We start from the raw sequence: 15,031 nt of genomic DNA on the forward strand, positions 1-15,031 counted from the left end.
ACAAAACCCAGAGACTTTGGGGGTATCAGGAAGAGGAAGTGAATACACAGCCCATGCTGACTGCATGCCAGAGAGTCATGCTTTAGTGCCCTTGGCTTTGGGTCTAAGCCACTGCAGGTATGTAGTTGCATTTCATGGATCAGAAATGAATGCTTGTCCTGTTTGTTTCTCAATTTAAACTCTGCAGCTTAGACAAACTTGCAAAGACTACATTGATTCAGTCTTGGGCTTTTTGACTGTCTGCCCAGGTGCTTAGAAAAAAAATGCTTGAAGGGCTTCTTCATGATCTTTCTAGGTATCAAGGTTTGATCAGTCTGTAATTCCCTGAATCCTCCTTTTTCCCTTTGTTAAAGATAAACACTGTATTTGCTCTTTTCCAGTCATCTAGGATCTCACCCAACTGCCACAGGTTTTTAAAGATAATAGCTAATGGCTCTGCAGTTACCTCAGCCAATGACATGAGTACTCTGTGAAGCATCCTGTCCAATTCTGCTGACTTGAAAACATCCAGCTTCTTTAAGTAATCCCTAATCTGTTCTTCTACTGCTCTAGGCTGCTTACCTCCTCCCCTATCCTTGTTGGCAACTGCCCTTGTTTTCTACTAGCTGACCTTATTTGTGAAGACTGAAATTAAAACATACTTCAGTCTTATCCACATCACCATAACTATATTGTACGCTGCATTCAGTAAGGGACCTACACTTTCCTTAGTCTTCCTCATACTTTTGACATATTCACAGAATGCTCTTTCGTTGTCCTTTATGTCCCTTGCTAGTTGCTTCTCAATGTGTGCCTTAGTCTTCCTGATTTTTCTGTCTGCATGCTTGTGTGATACTTATTTTGTTTTCTTCATTCACTGGAAGATGAATAATATGGCCAACCATCCTTTTGTTTGTAGGATTCATTTTTTACATTTCAACTCATTGCTACATCTATAATATGGAAGTACTAAACAGAAAAATATCTATTCATAAGTCTCTTTTGAATACTCTGCTTTTTTCAAAAAATTCATTTATAGTAATGGTATCTGTTGAACAGCAAAGAAATACACTTGTTGACCCATATACAAAGAGCTCAGACTTATTACATTGATTAGAATTTTGGAGCCAAACTTAAAGGCAAATATACTTTTATATAGAAAGGCAAAGTACCTAAGGGTTTAAATAGCTTTTCCTTTACTGAAATAAATATGATCATTCTATGAATCAAAGCTGCGAGTATTTCAATCCATCTATGAATCAAAATTTGATAGTATTTGGGAATCACGAGGTAGCGAAGAAAATAAGTCTATATAAATTTCAGGATTACTAAAAGAAATTGTGATATTGTTGTTTATTTTCTGACATGTCTTTTTGACTTAAAATAGAATTTCAGAGGAAACGTGCTATTATGGCAATGCATTTTTACAGTCTATAAACAAATATCTGTTTGCACAAATAGTTTATGGGCCTCATTCTTATGTTTATCTTTGTATAAAATAGAAATATCCCTACTGAAGGTAACACTGAATTGTTCTTATGTAAAATCAATGCTCTGGAGAACAGAACTGGGCCCTAGGTATTTAGTTGGGCTGTGAGGCTTAAATGTGCAGCTACGATTTGTCAGAAGGAAGAGTGAAATATTTAACCTGTAGTCATTCTCTTACAAAGCACCTCTTCAGCATTTGGTGTAATAACCTGCATGGCAGTGCAAGTAGAGTTTCCCAGAAGATTAAGTTACATTGTTTTTAACAGTGTAGTTGATGTCATAAACTGCTTTTATAAAGAAACAGAGTTCCATTAATTACTCAGAAATCATTACTATGTTTTTAAGAGCTGATTTCACTCTTCCTATGTTTCTGAGGCTTAAAATCCCAGTTTTAAAGGGGTACTGTTAAGTCAGTCAAGATTAAGCCCAGACCACCATCTTTTGTTTTGGTTCAGAAATGTATTATATGGTCCTTTTTACTTTGTCAAGGGAGTAGGGTCTTAGAGGACAGCAATAAAATACTTTGACATCTGTAATTCCACTTGTTTCAATTGTATTGTAGGGAGTATAGAAATATAATTTGAAAATAAGGCTAAGTTTTTGAGGGAAAATAATCCTTAGCAACATTAGATGTGGTCAGAAATGCTTGAAATTTCAGCAAAGTATAATTAATCCATTTTTGGGGGGGAGCCCCCCAATAAAGAAAAAAAATCTGTTAATATATATCCTTATTAGAGCCTAAAAAAGCATACTGCTTATAGACATATTTGTATGAATTTGTTTTAAGCTGTAGTTGATATGAAAGCCACTTTCTAAGCATTTAAATTTCAAGCCTGTCAACTTCAAACTGTTGGCTGATGTATCATTAGATTGCAAAGAGCTGGTGGAAATGTTCTGTTGTTACTACAAAAAGGCAAAATTCATAATTGAAATCTCAAGGTGGGGGGCTAGATATGACAGTCATGGACAGCTACCACTGTTAACATGCAGTTACTACCAATATACATTTTGGCTTGTCTGGTTAAGCTGAAGCATTATGCTAGTTTTTCTGGGTATGTAGCTGTCTGGCCTGGGCTCAGACATGTCTCTGTCCTTTGAAAGGTTACTATATAAAGATACTAGTTTCTTCTTTTATTTTTGGTATAAGATTTCCCATCTCCATTTTAATTTAAGTTGAAATTTGTTTAGTGATAGTTGAAGAGGAGGTTGTTGCAGTTCATTGCTACACACTGATCTCAACAAGGCTGAAGCCAATATCAATAGCACTCCGTGGCTCAGATGTTGGCAGGCAGTACAGAAAGAACTTTAATACTTTCTGTCCCTGAAGTAGCCTAACATCTTGGGGATGTTCATACTACAACATTTTAAGGCCTAGACAAGTTCAGTCCTCTGCAGTTTTGGCTAATATGACCTCTTATATATGTTTCTGAAACAGTGGTAATACTTAACAGATGATTTGGCTGTAACTTCAACATTTGAAGAACTGATTTTCCTGCAGCTAAAGAACCTGATTTTTGGATCATCCTTTGCCATGTGTGGGTAACTACCACAAGTAAAGTAATTACAAAGCAGATATAACCTTACCAGTCTGACTTTTTTTTACTGTAATTTACAGCTCTGCAAGGTGGGTATGAGAAGGTAGTAGGGAACTGTGTCCTATGAGCAGTGTACAGCCCGCTAGCCCCAGGCATCAATTAGGAGGAGGCTCAAAATAGCTGTCCCCCACCCAGGAGTATTTGGCATGGCAAAGGCAGCCCTGTGCTTCTCCTGCCCAGTCATAGAAGTCAGGAAGGGCAGTGCCATACCAAACAGTGTATTGTGGGGTGGGGTGGGGGTGAATATAGCAAGTGGAATGGCCCCAGGGGCCTTTGTCAGAGCAGACATAGATCTGTGCCCAATATGTATGTATGTGTGTGTATATGTGGGGTGTAGGGGAGCATGGGGGGGTGGGGAGTTAACAGGGCACTGGGGTCAGCTTCCAGGGTGCCTAGCCACGTGGCTGCTGCTGCTCTAGTGGAGCTGACATTGTTACAGCAGCAACAGTGGCAGTGATTTCCCTTCGCCGAAGTTCTCCTCTCCCTACATCCTTCTACAGTGGTCAGTGTGTGATCCCCCTCCCTCCACCCTTGGTGCTCAGTGAGCTTGCTGTGTCTCTGCCAGTGAGTGTATTTGAATTAAGCTTCTATGTACTTCGAGTGATTACCATTAATCAAAGGTGTAATAGCAATATGAGTCGCTAATGCATTTGACATCAGCTTAGGCCCCTGGCAGGCATTATTTTCATCAAGCAGCAGGTAATGTTGCTCAGTGGAAAATATTACTCCATGTTCACATGGTTAGCTATCCAGATGACAAAGAAGTGTCCTGGAAACTTGCTCTTCTAGCACTCCACAGCTAGGGAAGCTGGAGAGCTGTTGGCAGGGGCTGTCAGCCCCTCTCCTACACCATCAGTTGTGTTCCTAATGAGAAATGAACTCCGAGAGAGATCCAATGATAGGTGAGCTCTGGGTAAAGAAGCTTTTTCCTGACCTTTGCCTACAACAGGGAGACCTGTGCAAAATGGAGCAGGGGAAGGCAGAAACACTGGGGCTCAAACTTTGCCAGGAGACCTTATGACTTGCTTTTATATATGTGCATTTCCTCTCTCCCCATCTTGTCCTGCCTGCGGTTTTCTGAACAAATTCTCTCCACTTCTCTCGGGGTCGTACTGTGTGCAAGTAAAGCATGCTGAGAGCTTGTATACACTCTGGCCCTCACAGGGGAGAAGTGCTAAATGGAAGACAGGTTATGGAAAGGGAGTTCTGACATCTGCTGAAATACCCTGCAGCAGTAGAGTTCAGTATGAGTCACAGAGGTCCCCTTGCAGGAAGGAGGGGGGTCGGTGGGAGAGAGCAGTCCACTCGGGGATGCTGGAGAACATGGTCAAACACTGTCATTGTATGGGTAATATGCCACATGTTCAAATCAGAGCATGATACAAATGAAGAGCAAAGATTGTGCTTTTTACAAGTAATATCTTGTATTATTTTTGAGGTTGGATCACCATTTTGGGGGCTTGTTATTGGGTGATAAATAGTCTGAACATCTGGCATGTTAAAATTTATTGCATGATTGACACCTGAGATAAATGTAATGAGCCCTTATTTCTCCTGTTTCAGTCTTTAGCAGGAAGAATAGTTATTTCCTCAAATCCAGCATACGTTCTGTTCACTGTTGAAAATGCAGACTGACTGGCTCGACAGTTACTTAACTAAGATATTCGTTGCCTTTTTGTACTCATACCCTGGAGCTGATTCTATTCTGATGTTTGAAGCGTTAACACAGGAAAAATGCTACTCTTGTAAGAGGTCTTCAGAGTAGAGCTTTCAGAGTAGAGAATGTTTTTAGGTAAGGTTACCTTATTTCCAGTTTAAAAAAAGAGGACAACTGTCTGGGGGGCAGGGCAGAATAACATGATTGGGAAGGTGGGGGTCAGTGATATGCCTGTACCCTGCCCTTCACTCCCAACCCACAGTACCCTGCCCCTGAGGCCATTCTTGTGCCCTTCACTCCCAACCTGCAGTCTCCCCAATCCCTGATGATACCCCTCACTCTTGACCCACAGCCCACTGGCACTGCCTGTGCCTCACACTCCCGACCCAGATTTCTCCACCCTGTGGTGCCCTTCACTCCCAAGCTATAACTCCTCCAGCCCTGCCGGTGCTCCTTACTCCTGACCTGCAGCCCCTTGCCCACCTTAGCCCTGTCGGTGCCCCCCCCAGCCCTGCTGCCCATGCAGCTCCCTGCTGCCTCTGAAGAACTCCCTCCTCTTCCCAACCTCTCTGTTCTACCGCTGGAGGGACAGGCACCTCCCTGCCTCCTCACCCTGCTGCAGTGCCAGTGCCCAGACAGCTTAGGCACCCACCCCCATCAACACACATCCCCTCACAGACACTGAGATGGATGCACAGACACACATGTACACATAGCACGCACATCTCTGGACAGTCCCCAGCCCTGTCCCACCAACCCCTGCCCCCATAGACTTAGCTGCCTGCAGCTGCTGAGGTGGTGCAGAGACCCACACAATGCCTCTACCTACAATCCTCCTTCCCCCTCCTCCCCCCAGCCCCAAGCAGCTCTTTACTAGCTAAGCCGGGAAGTGCCAGGAAAAAAACGTTGCTGCTGAACAGAGGCAGAGCAAAGTCCCAGACATTTCTTGATATTTAAAAGAAACGCATGGACAGAGATGGGAGGATCCAAAAAGAGGACATGTCTGGGAAAACCTGGATGTATGGTAACCCTATTTTAAGGTGCATTTTAAGCAGCTTCCACTGATGGGGCTTCTGAATCACTACTCTATCTTCTGTAACTGCAGGTGGGCAACATGCCTTGAATGATGACTTGGTGCCAGGTCTGCATTTGCCAGGGAATTTCTTCTAGCTTTGTGGAGAACCAGATGGGGTGGATAAATCAGAGAGGCTCTCTTCTTCCTGTGAATGGATTATTTAAAAGAGGTCCTCAGAGAAAACTGAGCAGGAAATAGGGGCTGCTGAGTTGCTATTGTGGGGGTTTCTCTCTGAGGCTGCAGGAGCCTAGACACTAACCTAAGACTGGGAGTGTTGAATGAGATCCAGTAGTAAGGGTCTTATGAACTGTGATTAATTCCCTTCCTTTGATGGGACATTATTAAAGGGAAAGTAGTTTTCATCAGTTTGTTTTCTCTCCAATAATTTACATGTAACCCAGTCTGTAAGAGCATTTAAGAGCCCCTGCCCTTCATAAATGATCACAGAAGAGGTCCTTTTGTTACTGCTTCAACAATGGTTGGGGGGGCAGGGTCACAGAGATTGCTGAATCCACAAAGCAGCGAGGCATGCCAGGAAGCACAGCTAGCGGAGCATGAAGAGAACCATCTGTTTCATGTATGCCTGGAAGATTGCAGGAGAGGAGAATGTCTTGGGATTCAGCTGAGTCTCAAACTGACCAACCTGAGCAGCGGTAATGAGCAAGAGCCTGAGGGTCTATATAAACCCACATATGGGGCAGCAAAGATGTTCTGAGGGCAGCTCCTGTCAGAGGTCTCAAGCTCACCAGAGACAGAGCTTGACAGCAGTAGTAGAGACAATATATGCAGCATGGCTGTCCTGCCTCATTTGCTGGGTTGTGTACATGCCTAATGGGTATGGTTGGGTGGGGCTGTCATGTCAGGTCATGAGCAGTCAGGTCTGGGGGTAACTTGGGATTTGAGGGGTTGACTGGGGTTGGGAGGAGTGAGCAGAATCCAGGTACAGGCCAGATCAGAAAGCCAAGACCTGGGTCTGGGAACACGGTGAGTCAGGAAGCCAGAGGCGGCAGAGCATGGAGTCAAAGGGTGAGCTTGGGTGAGTAGCCAGGAGATCAAGCAGAGAGTAGAGCTTAGGGATAAATCAAGTTAGAAATCCAAAGGATCAGACACAGCACAGACACAGAGGGCAAGTAGCAAGTACAAAGGAGATGACATCTAGTAAGCAGAGGCATAAGCTGCAAGAAACAGACATTCTAGGTAGGAGTTGAGCCCTGTTGCCCAGACCATTCCTGTTCTGGGTCAAGGGTTTATATGGGAGAAAGTGAGCTGTCAGCTGACCCTGCCCAGCTATTCCTGTGCTAGGAAGTGGGCAGATGGTTAGGCCTAGATTTCTGGCCACCTGTGTCTAGTCTGAATAGTCAGCTGGCAAGGTGGCATCAGGTATGTGGAATTCCACCAGGTTTCCACATCCTGCATGATTTTGTGCTGCAGCATGTTCAGCTCTGCTTGTTTGTCCCACAGCATCTTGCCCCGCTTGACGCTCTGGTGAAAGTGGCCCGCCATCTTCCTGTGCTTGGAAATGAGCTTGCTGGTGGTGCTGGTGCTGGCACTGTCACTGGCAGCCCTGTCCCCCTTCATGGTGTCCACTATGAGGTGGAACTTGTGTGCCACACAGCAGATGCCAACAAAGTTGCATCATGTACCATCATGACCATATTTGCCCCATTCTGGATGACCATGAACCCATGGGTGAGCTCGCCTTACCCAATGAGCCACTCCTGCACCGAGGAGTTCATGGCCATGATCTCTGTTGTCGTGTGGGACTAATCCACCACCTCAGCTTGAAGGAGAACCCATTGATGGCCTGACTGGTCATACCAGTGCCCTGTGAGGGAGTGGCAAGTGTGATCTCCACCCCAACTGCTCCAGATGTCCAAGGTGAAGTTTAAGGCCACCTATGGGCCTGCCCTGTGCAGTACTCCCTGCATGCCTCATACAGGGAGTGCACCACCGTCCTGCTCAAGGTGGTGCATGCAAGTACTTGGTACGATGGGGCCATGAGCACCATGAGGCACCTGAATCCTGGCTGCTCAACTAAGGAGAAGGGCTGGCCATCCAGAACAAGCATCTCCCCAATGCTCTGATTGATTTCACTTGCCCTTGCAATTCTCCCTGCTTTCTGTCTGCCTTTCCTGCACTGTTCCAGGGTGGCCTGCCTCTGCTTCAAGGGGATGGGTGCTTTGGAGTGAAAAGAAGACTTCCCTTTGGGCACACTCCCACTGGTTCCAAGCTGAGGAGCAAGGGCAAGGGGGTTGTGCCTGCGGAGATGCATCAGCATCCCCATGGTGCTCATTTGTTTTGTTCCCTTGCCCCAGCTGGGTTTTTCTCGGCAGTGCAGGCAGATAGCATATGTGGGATCATCTGCTAGCTCAAAGTGATCCCAGACCACACTACCCACTTGCTTCTGGGGTGCGGGTGCATGTGTGGGTACTGCAATTTCCCCCTCCTCAGCAGGCAGAGGCATAGCAACAGGAGGAAAGGACTCAGCTGAGCTACTTGCCTCTGCAACCTCTACCTCAGCCTCCTCTGAAGTGCCTTCTGGGGAAGAAGACCTGGCTCTAGGGGAAACTTGAGGGGTGTGGAGCACAAACTCAGATGATTCCCCTTATTCCCCAGTATTTCCCTTGCTAGGGCACTCAGATCCAGCTCCAGCTCTGGAAGGCTCAGCATGGGAAATGAAATTGGGGTGGAGGAGACTGTTGAGCTGCTGCTGCTGCTTGTTGTCGTGGTGGTGGTGGTGGGTTATGTTGGTGCTCTTTGAGGGGATGCAGACTCAGGCACAGGCAGTGGCACTGGCTGCTCCCCTCTTCTTGCTGCCTGTATTAGTGGAAGCCTCATGCCTGCTTGTTGTAGCAAAGAGGCTGTGTCTCAGTTTGGGGGACGGGGAACTTACACCTCCCCCTCTACTCCCTCTTTCACCCCTCCCTGAAGGCTTGCCAGCTGCCTTACCAGCATGCTTCATGGTGTGTTTCATAGTGTCATATCTTTATATAAATGTATATGTGTTTTCCTATATATATATTCTATAGTATAATATGCAATATAATTATGAAGTTAGAAGAATAAATCAGTGACTATAATAATAAAATAAAAGGGTCTAGAAAGAAAGCAAAAGGTATTGTGGAATCCCACTTGCTAGGCTACCAAGTAGGAAATCAATGGTAGTAGTCTTTGTTGTTTAATGCACCTGAGCTTCTGGAACATAGCTCAATAACTGACCCCAAGGCAGAAAGCAGGCTAGTTCAAACAATGCTGCTGTTTATGCTGTTTTTCCATCTCTCCCCCAGAAAAATGGGATTGAAAGGGACGTGAGGGAAGGATAACAGTCACTGGCCAGCTACACAGACAATATGACAGCAGTCCTTCCCCCCCCCCCCACTTCCCTCTTCCTCTCCTTATTTTCTGTTTCCCTGTAGGCAAGCCCAGTTTCACTTTCAAAACTCAACAGGCTTTGAAACTTTTGAAACATTTTAACTGCTTGTTTCATTTCAAGACTGTTTTGAATCCCTTTGTTTCATTTTGATTTTGCTGTTTTGAGCGCAAAACAGCATTGAAACGAAACAGCTGGCAAAATTTTGCAGAGCCTTAAGTGTACATATGGTGTAAGAAGGCCCTTTCTGAGTTCTTTGAAAGAGATGTATTCCTTTATTATGTTTCTGTAGTTAAAAATGAGTGAAAACTAAGAGCTAACATTTTCTGAGGGATGCTTTGAGTCTACAAAGACTGAAGGCCTTGGTGCTAGACCGATGTTATAGTTCCAAGGTTTAATAATTTGCTGGAGTTAAAGTGATCTCCTAGGCTGATAGGGTTTTTAACCTGATTGGGCCTTTTTTTCTGTCTTCAAGACTGAGATCTCTGAACAGAGCAAGTATGTAAGGACCTTAGGAACTTATTTGAACCCTGTTCCTTTGATGAGACTTAATTAGCAGGAAAATCTTGTTTGTTTGTTTGTTTTGGCTTTCTCTTCCTTGAATCTTTTACATACTGTTAAAGTAGATCTTTGTGAAATCCACATGCAGTCTAATATGATTCCTATAGCACTAATTAAAGGGATATTCTATCACTATATTATGCCTTGTCTGACATTTTACTAATTTGATTTTTTTGATAGGAGATGATTCTTCAACCAAAGATGTGGGTCAAAATAAGAATCAGATGAATAATTTTTGAGGGACTGATCTATTTGTCATGGATATAACCTAACCTTAGATGTTGGGCTTAATGAGATTGACCACTTTAAACAGAACTGCATATCACTGATCAGTCACATATTCTCCATCTTGCCTGTTAAACTTCCTTCAAATTCATTATGGTTGCTTAACAGGTTTTGTCATGCAATTCTTTATTTCTGTAATGAACCCAATGTTATTAAAATGCCACCTTTGGACTCCGAAAAGGGACAGCATATGAGATTATACACTGTTTGTCACATCAGTCAGCATTTATCAATGAATTCTTGTTTTTACAGGCACCACATTACGAAATGGGCTTCACTAACTATAAGGAAGAAAACAGAATGGTTCAGAAGCATAATTAGCCCCATGTTTCTAGCTGTTTTTCTCAGAGGTGATATTCTTTTGACTTCGTTCTTGAAGTCAAAGTCTCTGTATTCCATTCTAATGAAGCTGGACAATATTGGTAGCACCGCCATTAGTCTAAACACAGTACGGATAATGTCTCTCTTGAATATATATATTTCTTTCGTGGCTTGTACATTGCTAGTAAATGCATTATTTTGAGATAATCAGTGATACTCATGACTGACTGGGAGAGAAATAACTGAAAAGGATGATTAAATTGTGAAGTTTTTGTTTTCTATTTCCTTTTTCAGAAATGACTAAATAGGCAAACTCTTGTATGAATAAGTTAAGTTGATGACTTGTGGTTGCCCAGTAATGGCTCAGGTTTTTTTAAAAGAAAACCATTATATTAAAGTTAGTAATGCATTTCCTGACAGCCCTTCAATAAACAATAGAACCACACTGGGACTGATTTTTAGGAAATTTCTTGTTGATTTGTAAGGGACTTACGGTCAGTTCTTCTTTGAATATGAATTTGCACAGGAGTGGAAGACAAACGTTATCTGATACCATTTCAGGAAGCAGAAACTGAACAATGTTTCTAGGTGAGTACATGTGATATAGGAGTACATGTGATATAGACTTAAGACATTTTTCTATTGGTTAGCTATATCCCAATTATAAGTAATTTAATGGTACATTTTAATACTATCCCTATTTTTGTACTATTCCTATTACCAGTTTTTAAAGTACTATCAGCAACTGTGGTTTTTTTTCTGAACTACATATAAATTACAGTGAAGTCACATGATACTGTATATTAAATGATGCAAAGAGGGTATAAAATTATAGTTTTATTTAGTTAGACGGTTAATTTAAAGCTCTGAGGCATATGTGTTTTTAACACGTATTTAAGAGCTGTGAGGTTGGTGTTACAATTTTGTTTCCATGCACAAAAACTAAGTAGAGATTTCTTTCAAAATTGTTACTTTAAATTTACTGAACAATAAAACAAGAGTTTGTACAAGAAAGTAAGAACTGCATAACTTAAATGAACTGGTAATTGTTGTTCTTTAGTAATAGAGGGCACGTGCACTTCACAGATGTTGATAAGATGGACAAGATGACTGAACTCCTTGAATCTCTATTGCTGAAGCCCACATGCTTAAAAATCTCTCAGTGCAGCATAGCTAACTACTGTTCAAAATGGGGTTAAACTATTTACATTTGCAGCTTTATTGTAAATTTGCAACTAACTGCACTGAAATTATCAGGGAAAAAGTCCCGCTGTGAATTGTCAAGACAACTCATCTGGAAGCCACCTTACAGTCTATCTCACGGCAAGAGCAAAATCAGGGGTGGTTTGTGTGCAATGGGAAACATAAAATTTGTCAAATTTAGCAGTATAAATGATGCATGGCAATGGAATGTATCTATCCATAACTTTTGTCTTTTATGATGAAAGAGTGGGAATGAAAATGTTGTTCTGTTCTCAATGATTGTATATATTATACCTGCAGACACCCACCTGAGGATATATTCAAACATGCACACATCTGTGCGTCTCCTGGATCTGCACAAATATCAATACATTATTTATATGCAAATACAATTTAATACTAGAAAATAATATTACAGTATCTAAATCATATTTTGCAACATTTTGTCTTTGATGACAAGCCAGCACAGTACGGAGACAACCCCAGAAATAACTAAAGGAATACTGAAATTCTGTTTAAAAGAATGTTCAGATATGTAGCTATGGAAACGCAGGCAAAAGGTTATACTGTTCTTAAGCTATTATATGTTGGCTTTCCAGAAAACTGTTACGTAAGTTGTATTTTACAGAGCCAGAGCATTTGAGTGCTGTATGCATCTTTTCATATTTTACTCAATAGTTATTTTCAAACTAGAATACTTTTTGAGGTCGACATCAGTTAAATCTAGAACTTGCCTATTTGGTGAATTATTAGTACTCTAGTTACTGTATACAGCACTGAAAAAAACATTTTTAGCTGGGATGAGTTATTGTAGGGTCAAAAGCCTAAGAAATGCTTACGCTAACAGTTGGCCAGACTGAGCCATCAGGGTTCCATGTGTTTCTTTCCAGTGGTTTGCCTTTATGAAGTAAACACTTGCATTTGAATGCCCTCCCTATGTTAAAGATCTCATTTGATCAACCAAAGCAAATAGCTTCTGCTTTCCAATTTTGATTGTGATCTCAGACTTCTTGCTGAGTCTCACGGAAGTTGGCCTTTATAATATACAAATAACTGGTTGATCTGTGTGATCAGCAAGTGACCTTTTTCAAAACGTTGCTAATATTATAACAAGCTTAATGCCTTGGAAATTCAGATATAACTAAATAATACCTTGGAGTAATACCTTGGAAATTCAGATACCACTAAAATTGGCTTCTTTCTTTTCCTTGGGCTATTTTGTACCCTTTCTAGGGAAACTTCATGAAAAGGTGATTTAAAAAGGAACAGGAAATGATTTGCCTTGGAAATTTCTTCCCAGAGTCATGAGCAACAGCTTGGGAGGACAGAATTATAAACCTCCAAGTCTGCCAAGCCTAGGAACTAATAATTTTGATTCTGACCTTTTAGGTCTGTTAGCCTCTCCAGGTAAGGCCTGATTCTGTGGGAAGTTTTCTCAGCCATCTCACACTGCTGACGGTGTACATTCTTCAGTGTGCTGTGCACCTCATTGATCATCATCCTGTCCTCAGGTTGTTGCTTTTTGACAGACAGAGCCATCAGGCATTTATATACGTGCTCCAGGAGGCAGAGGGGGAGAGGGAGTTGCTTTATTAGAGCAGCTCTGAGAGTGTTAGTTAAAGCACCCCCACTGCCATTTTTCAGCACAGGGATGCTGATATACATGACACTGGGGTGCAGTAATTACCATGCTCCAGCAGCCTTGATTAATCAAGTCTGCTCCAATGCGCTGTAATTACAACACATCGTAGCAGCCTTGATGCACATGTATAGGTGCCCTTTATCTTCAGCTGAAGCCACCTTGCAGGAGGACCATGTTGCCTCTGTTCCACTTACTTTCACACCTGTACCAAGAAATCCTCTTGAACACACTTCCACCATTTACTCATCTTCTATTCTAATGATAACAAGAATAGTATTCTAATTCTGAGCCTCTATAAGAGCTGGCCTGTGAGCCTCACTTTCAATAATGAAATACCTGGGCAGATAAGGTTTATGTTCTCCTGACTTTTCTCTTCTTTTTTTAATGCTTCAAATCTTATAATAAATTCCCTTAATTTAATTAACCTGCAAAAATGAGTTTCGAACAGCACCATAATCTCATCACATTTTTTCATCTGTTGGACTAAAAGTGTAGAAACAGAAATATATAAACAGCTGCACAAAAGATGAAGGCAAACAAGAAAGCCATAAAGGTTGTTATGCTTTAATTTGCTTTAAAGGTTGTTATCCCTGAGGAAATAAATTAGCAAAAGTAGATATTGAAATTAAGGAGCATTCATTTAGTAGAATGAATCTTTTACAGATAGAGAGTTGTATACAACAGGCTGATCTTTAAATATATATTTGATAAATAATATAAAAAGCAAAAGCAACATCTGCAGTCAGTGTACACATAGACCGGGGACAGACATTACACATAAAACAGTTTCAGTGATCAGAAACTGGTTTAAACCTGTAACAGAATAGATGTTCAGTGCACATAAACCAGTCTGAAAATGGCTGAAACCAGTTTGAGATAAATGTAGTTGAATGTAGTATCAGACTGATTTGGCTCAAACTGGTTTATGAAATGTCTGTCCAAGTCTCCTTGCTGGTTTAAGATAAATGTGACTTCCCCAGCATCCCAGCATGCTGTCTGGCCTTGGTAGTGCTCTCTGCTCCACAGGAGAGCCAGCCCCTCCTCTCTGCTCCCTGGCTGGAGCTCTGGCAGAGACTGCAAGCACAACAGGGTCTGCCGGGCTTCCTCCTGCCCTACCCCCCACCCTCGCTGCTCACTGCTGAAGCAGGGAACCCTCCGCCCGACCTCTCATCTCCCACAGCACAGACCCCAGCCCCGCAGACCCTAGACATGTGGTATGCTAGCAAATGCCAAGAGGTGTCTGTGTGTGTGTGTCTCCAATTTCACTGAGGCAGGCAGACAGAACAGTGACCACTTAGGGCTTTTTGAAGCTAATCAACAAGTCAGCTGGTAAGCTGTTGAAGAGTTTGAATTTGCTTGCCTGTCAGTTTGCTGCAGATGGTATAAAGAAGCAGGGAGGGAAATTGAAAAGCTCTGTATCATCAACAGATGCATGCACTGCAAATCCCCCTGTGCCTCAGAATGCTAGCAGGGGGCTGGGGCCTGGTAACACTCCCACCCTTGAGCAGCCAGCAGGGAAAAGCCTGGGCTGATGCAGGCAGACCTCCCTAATAAGAGTCCCTGCTTGGGCCTGGCCACCCACCCCCTTCCCAATCCCCAGCTCAGCACTCTGGAAGAGAATGAAGGCTCTAGCACCCCCCAGCTTCTAGCCTGAGCCACTGCAAGCATGTAAGCAGAGAAAGAATGTCTGCCATCCAGAGAGCATGTCTGTCCAGTTACAAAACAGTTCAGCCAGCCAGGTTAGACTAACCTGCAAAGATTGAATCAATTTAGGTTCAGGCTTTTTGAATGTCTGTCCCTAGCCATACTGATGATTTTTTTCCCTTGGTGTTGCCACTCTTTTTAAACCCATGTG

This window comes from Crocodylus porosus, unplaced genomic scaffold (genome assembly GCF_001723895.1).
Source record: "Crocodylus porosus isolate Cpor-Errol unplaced genomic scaffold, CroPor_comp1, whole genome shotgun sequence".
Classification (NCBI taxonomy): domain Eukaryota; kingdom Metazoa; phylum Chordata; order Crocodylia; family Crocodylidae; genus Crocodylus; species Crocodylus porosus.